The 5,561-nt window shown below is 40.4% G+C and overlaps 1 pseudogene; it reads left to right on the forward strand.

The window, feature by feature from the left end:
• Positions 1-64: 64 nt before the first annotated feature.
• On the forward strand, positions 65-5,157 carry LOC101357198 (NF-kappa-B-activating protein pseudogene; annotated as a pseudogene).
• Positions 5,158-5,561: the final 404 nt, after the last annotated feature.

Raw genomic sequence — 5,561 nt, forward strand, 5'->3', positions numbered from 1 at the left:
TTGGGAGCTGCTCTTCACTGGTTCGGAGTGTCCAAGCAGAATCTCTGCTGCCGGGTCTCTCTCGATGTGGAAACTACTTCCCGAGTGCGCGCACAGCACAGCTGTTCGCCTGCTTCACCACGGACCAGTGTGGCTGCGGCGCTGCAGTTTCGTCGCCGCGGCTCTGGCCCTCCTCACCTCTTCCAAACGGTCTCCCTCTCCAATATGACTCAGACGGATTTCTTAACCTTGCCTTGTTCAGGGCTCCCAGATAGTCACATAGAATCAAACCACTTGTTTTTCCAGGTCTTTGTTGTAAGAGGGATACAGGAAGCATCTAACTACTCTGCCATGTTGACCACGCCTCCCCAGTATTTATATTTTTGAAAAAAGGTATTCGCAATGAAGTAGTTGTTGGTCTTGCAAAATTCTATCATGCTATCTCCAGCATTGTTTCTATCCCCAAAGCCATATTTTCCAATTGCTGATCCTTCGTCTTTGTTCCCAATGTTCTCGTTCCAACCACCAGTAATTATCAATGTGCATAGGACTTGTGCATAGGAATGGACAGTTTTAAGAGATTCAAAATCAGATGCTATTTCCCAAAATAAATACATCTGAGAAAGACTGTGCAGTCAGATTTCATCCATTTTCACTTTTTAATTCTGCTGTCACAATGATCCTTCCTCCACTATGGAAGAAGAATAAGGAGATGAAGACCTAGGAGAGCAAGAAAGAGAACAAGAACAAGAAGAACAACAAGAAAGAAAGAATGAACAAACGACCAAAATAAAGAAAGAAATAAGCTATCTCCTGATTTTCTGTCCCAAATTTTTCTGAAGATATTGTCTTGATTATGTAGTGCTGCTATAACAGAAATACTACAAATGGACGGCTTAACTAAGAAAAATTTATTCTCTCATAGTCTCGTTTTCTACAAGTACAAACTCAGGGCATCAGTTCCAGGGGAAAGTTTTCTCTGTCAGCTCTGGAGGGAGGTCCTTGTCATCAATCTTCCCCTGGTCTAGGAGCACCTCCATGCAGGAACCCCAGGTCTAAAGGATGCGCTATGCTCCCAGTGCTTCCTTCTTGGTGATATGAGGTTCCCAACTCTCTGCTTCCTTCTCTTTGCTTTTATCTCTTGTAAGATAAAGGTGGTGCAGGCCACACTCCAGGGAAAGTCCCTTTACATTGGATCAGGGATGTGACCTGGGTAAGGGTGTTACATTTCACCCTAATCCTCTTTAACATAATCTAATCTTGCCTCATTAACCACAGGCAGAGATTATGATTTATGACACATAGGAAAATTACATGTATAACAAAATGGAGGGCAACCACACAATACTGGGAATCATGGCCTAACCAAGTTGACACATATTTTGGGAGGAGACAATTTAATCCATGACAGATACCTATTCATTCCCTTCTAAGACATCACAGAACACAGCATAGCAGAACGGTTAATTTCTTGAACTTTGGGGTGAGGGCTGAGTTCTATTCTCATCTCATTCACTTAAGAATTGTGTGACTTTATGTAAATTGCTTAACTGTTGTTGTTGTTAGTTGTCACCTAGTCAGTTCTGACCCCACGTGTGCATGGTAGAACTCCTCCACAGGGTTTTCAAGAATGTAACCTTTGGGAAGCAGATCGCTAGACCTGTCTTCCAGTGGGCGTCTGAGTGGTTCAAACTGCTAACCTTTTGGCTAGTTGTCAAGTGCTTAATCATCTCACCACCCAGCGACTCTGTTGCTTAACCTACAAGGTTTCAAACTGGTCATAAGAAAGCTTTCCAAGGAATAAAATGTTACATCAATTTTAATATAATTAATCGTCTGATCTCCAAGTTCATGTTTTCTTTTATAAAATTGATCTTCCTGAGAAAACACTACAACTGGGGTGTAATTCAGCTTCTCCATTCTAAACTTTTACATGCTTTTCTCCTGAGTGAAATACTGTGAATGAAAAACAGAAGGAGCATTGGTAAGAAACATTAAAAGCAATGAAGCTTTACTTCATCTAGGGGGAAATTTACACAAAACAAAATCTGACCCTTATCCATCATTTCAACTTAGAGTTAGATTTCAAAAGTAAGATGGTTGTTACAAGGAAACATATTAACATGTTTATCTGAATTAAAAAATGAAGTAAATTTTTGTTTTTAAAGGAAGTAATTCCAATTTGACTGATTAGTTTGACAATGAGGACTGGCTTTTCCCATTGTATTGTATAGTGAATATTTTCCAAAAATTGAATGAACTAAATCTAAACATGCAACTCCAAGTTTTGATCATTTATCAAAATATTGTATTACCAAAGTTATTCTTGAATTAACAATGTTTAGAATTTTTCCCCTTTTTATAAGTATATTAGGTTAAACAGGGTGTCTAGGTTAAGGAGTAAAAAACCAAAACCAAACCCATTGCCGTCAAGTCGACTCCAACTCATAGCGACCCTATAGGACAGAGGACAGCTGCTTCACAGAGTTTCCAAGGAGTGCCTTGTGGATTCGAACTGATGACCTTTTGGTTAGCAGCCGTAGCTCCTAACCACTACACCACCATGGCTTCCTAAGGAGTAAAAGGTACAATTAATATTTTCATCAGTATTGGAGAAATCTTATGATATACTTTCCAGAAACATAAGAAGCAAATGATTCTACTTCAGGTGTCATTTGCAAGTCAGATTATTTTATAATCTTTGCTTTTATCAAATATGCAAGACATAATTAAATTATCAGTTGATACAGCATAAAAATGATGGATCACAGTGATTTTTGGTTTAAGATTTAGTAGGATTTCAAGAAAATGTGCTTCTTAAGCTCTACTATATGCCACTCATTTTGTTAGAGGCAGATAATATGACAGTGAACAAGATAGTCATGACCTTGCTTTCATGGAAATGACATCCGTACAGAAAGAATAGATGTTAAACAAGTAATGACGAGTGTGAAGAGTTTCACAGAGCAAAAATAGAAGTGGGTATGAAAGCATAGAGGAAAGGGGTATAACCTGGAAACCCTGGTGGTGGAGTGGTTAAGTGCTATGGCTGCTAACCATGAGGTCAGCAGTTTGAATCCACCAGCTGCTCCTTGGAAACTCTATGGGGCAGTTCTGCTCTGTCCTATAGGGTCACTATGAGTTGGAATCCACTTGACAGCAACTGGTTTGGTTTATATTTTTTATAAGATTAGAGATAGACTAGTGGACAAACATGTCACAACATCTATTTTTATTGTCTAAAGGGTAGAAATGTGCATGTAACACATGTATATACATAATTTTTATAAATGTATATAAACACATAATTAAATTCTTAAAATAATATGTGCAGGCATCTCTGTGTGTGTAGTGTGTGTGTGTTTTGAGACTTGGTGCTGAAAAGAAATCAAATGAAATATTGAACAGATACAGTGTTGAAACCCATGTACTAGACCCTTTGGAAAATTTTTGGAAAATGTCAAATATGTTGAAAACCAACTCTCCTGTGTAACAAGTTCCTCCAAAATCTGAGCGATGAGCTAGTTTATAAGCATTATCTCTCAGTAAAATACATGCCCACATTTCCCTAGAATGTGTACACAAAGCTTCAGTGAATTTAATATTGTGAAGCATACCAAGCTTGCTTTTAATTCTGCAATCTCCCCTTTTTTCCCACCAAAAGCTATTCTAGGTTTTCAATCCATGCTCAATGAAGCAATAGTATAAAGCTCACGGCCATTATAGGCAGGTAGACTGTTTTGATTTTCTGTTTCACCAGTTACTGAATATGTGATCTTAGGAAAGTTATTTAACTTCTCTTTCTTAATATCTTCAGAATCAGAGCAAAACTCAGATAAAACTACCTAACTCACAGGGTTATTTTAAGCCTTAAGGGAGATAAAGATGTTAACAGAAGGCAACTGAGATCTCCCCAGGCTGACGAGAGCGCCTCCTTGTCCCACGGCTTCGGGAACCCAGCGGCAGCAAGGGCTTCGGCGTCTGGCTCGCTTTTTCACCTGAGCGGCAGGCCTCGGGCTCCAGGAGGAGGAACCCCAAGCCCACTAACAGCCGCCCGCTCCCCAAGGGGCCACCACTCTCTCTGACACTCTTGCTCTCGGTCCGAGGACCAGAATGGCCTCAGCCATCAGGTGGAGTCTCAGTCAAAGCTCCAGAAACCAACCCTACCTCTCCCGCTGGCGGTCTCGCTCTCGAAAGCCGCTTTCTGGGCACTAGGGCCCCCACATCGCGTTTGCCTTCTCCTCCGCCTATTACCGTATCACCCCTACGGGGACTACAAGCTGTGGCCTAGCCACCTGGACAAGGAGAGGGAGGAGAGCCTGTGGCAGAAGAGATTAAGTGAGAGAGAAAGGATTGGAGAATTGGGAGCTCCTGAAGTATGGGGATTTTCTCCGGAGAACCCTGAACCCGACTCTGATGAACATAACACCAGTAGAGGATGAAGAGCCAAAGAAAAGCACTACTTCAGCTTCTACTTCAGAAGGAGAAAAAAGGAAAAAAGAAGTCTAGTCATTTGAAAGGTTAAAAGAAAGGAGAAAAAAAAATCATCCAAAAGAAAACACAAGAAGTATTCTGGTGACAGTGACTCTGATTCTGAGACAGGCTCTCGTGATGAAGATACAAAAAGAAGGGCAAAGAAAGCAAAAAAAAAAAAAAGGAAAAGAAGAAACGCAGATTGGAGAAATACAAGAAAAAGAAATCTAAGAAGAGAGCAGTGATTCAAGCTCTAAAGATTCCCAAGCAGAGTTTCTGGAGATCTCTGGAAGGTTTGATCAAGGCCTGAAGAACCCTCAGATTTAATTGGACCAGAGGCTCCAAAAACACTTGCCTCTCAAGATGATAAACCTTTTGAACTACGGCCAAGCTCTGTTACCTGGCAAAAGTGCAGCTATGACTGAATATGTGAAAGCTGGAAAATGCATCCCACGAAGATGTGAAATTGGCTTGACAAGTGAAGATATTGCATCATTTGAATGCTCAGGTTACCTAATGAGTGGTAGCAGGCATCGCCAGATGGAGGCTATGTGTCTGTGAAAAGACAACCAGATCTATAGGGCTGATGAGAAGAAAGCCCTTGCATCCTTTTACTAAGAAGAGAGACAAAAAAGAGAAAACAAGATTCTGGCCAGTTTTCAAGAGCTGGTGTCCAGAAAGACCAAAGGGAAGGATGACAAATAAGGATTTTCTGATTGTTTAGCAGACATATTTAACAACAAAAAACAGTTTGTGTTCCACACATACACAAAAAGGTTATTATGTTTTAAAAGAGCTTTGCAGTTATACTGTGCCTTCTAGTTAATTCTTTCAGTCCTTCGATAGAAAGCTGCTTAGTGATACAACTTTAACAAGTTCTTTGGGCTATTTTGCATGGACCATAACTTTCTGATTTGAAAATCCAAATTATGGATGAGCTCCTCCTGTACTGGGGGAGATGCCATGGAGAGAAAGTGTCGATGAAATAAGAAACTTAAATCTCATATTATGGGACAGTGCTACTATTAACTCTGCATGACTCCTGCCTTACCCCCCTCAACTGAACTTGTGAGAAATTATCCTTCCTCTGTTTTCAATGTGTTATAAAT

The sequence above is a fragment of the Trichechus manatus genome, unplaced genomic scaffold (genome assembly GCF_000243295.1).
Source record: "Trichechus manatus latirostris isolate Lorelei unplaced genomic scaffold, TriManLat1.0 scaffold00507, whole genome shotgun sequence".
NCBI lineage: Eukaryota > Metazoa > Chordata > Mammalia > Sirenia > Trichechidae > Trichechus > Trichechus manatus.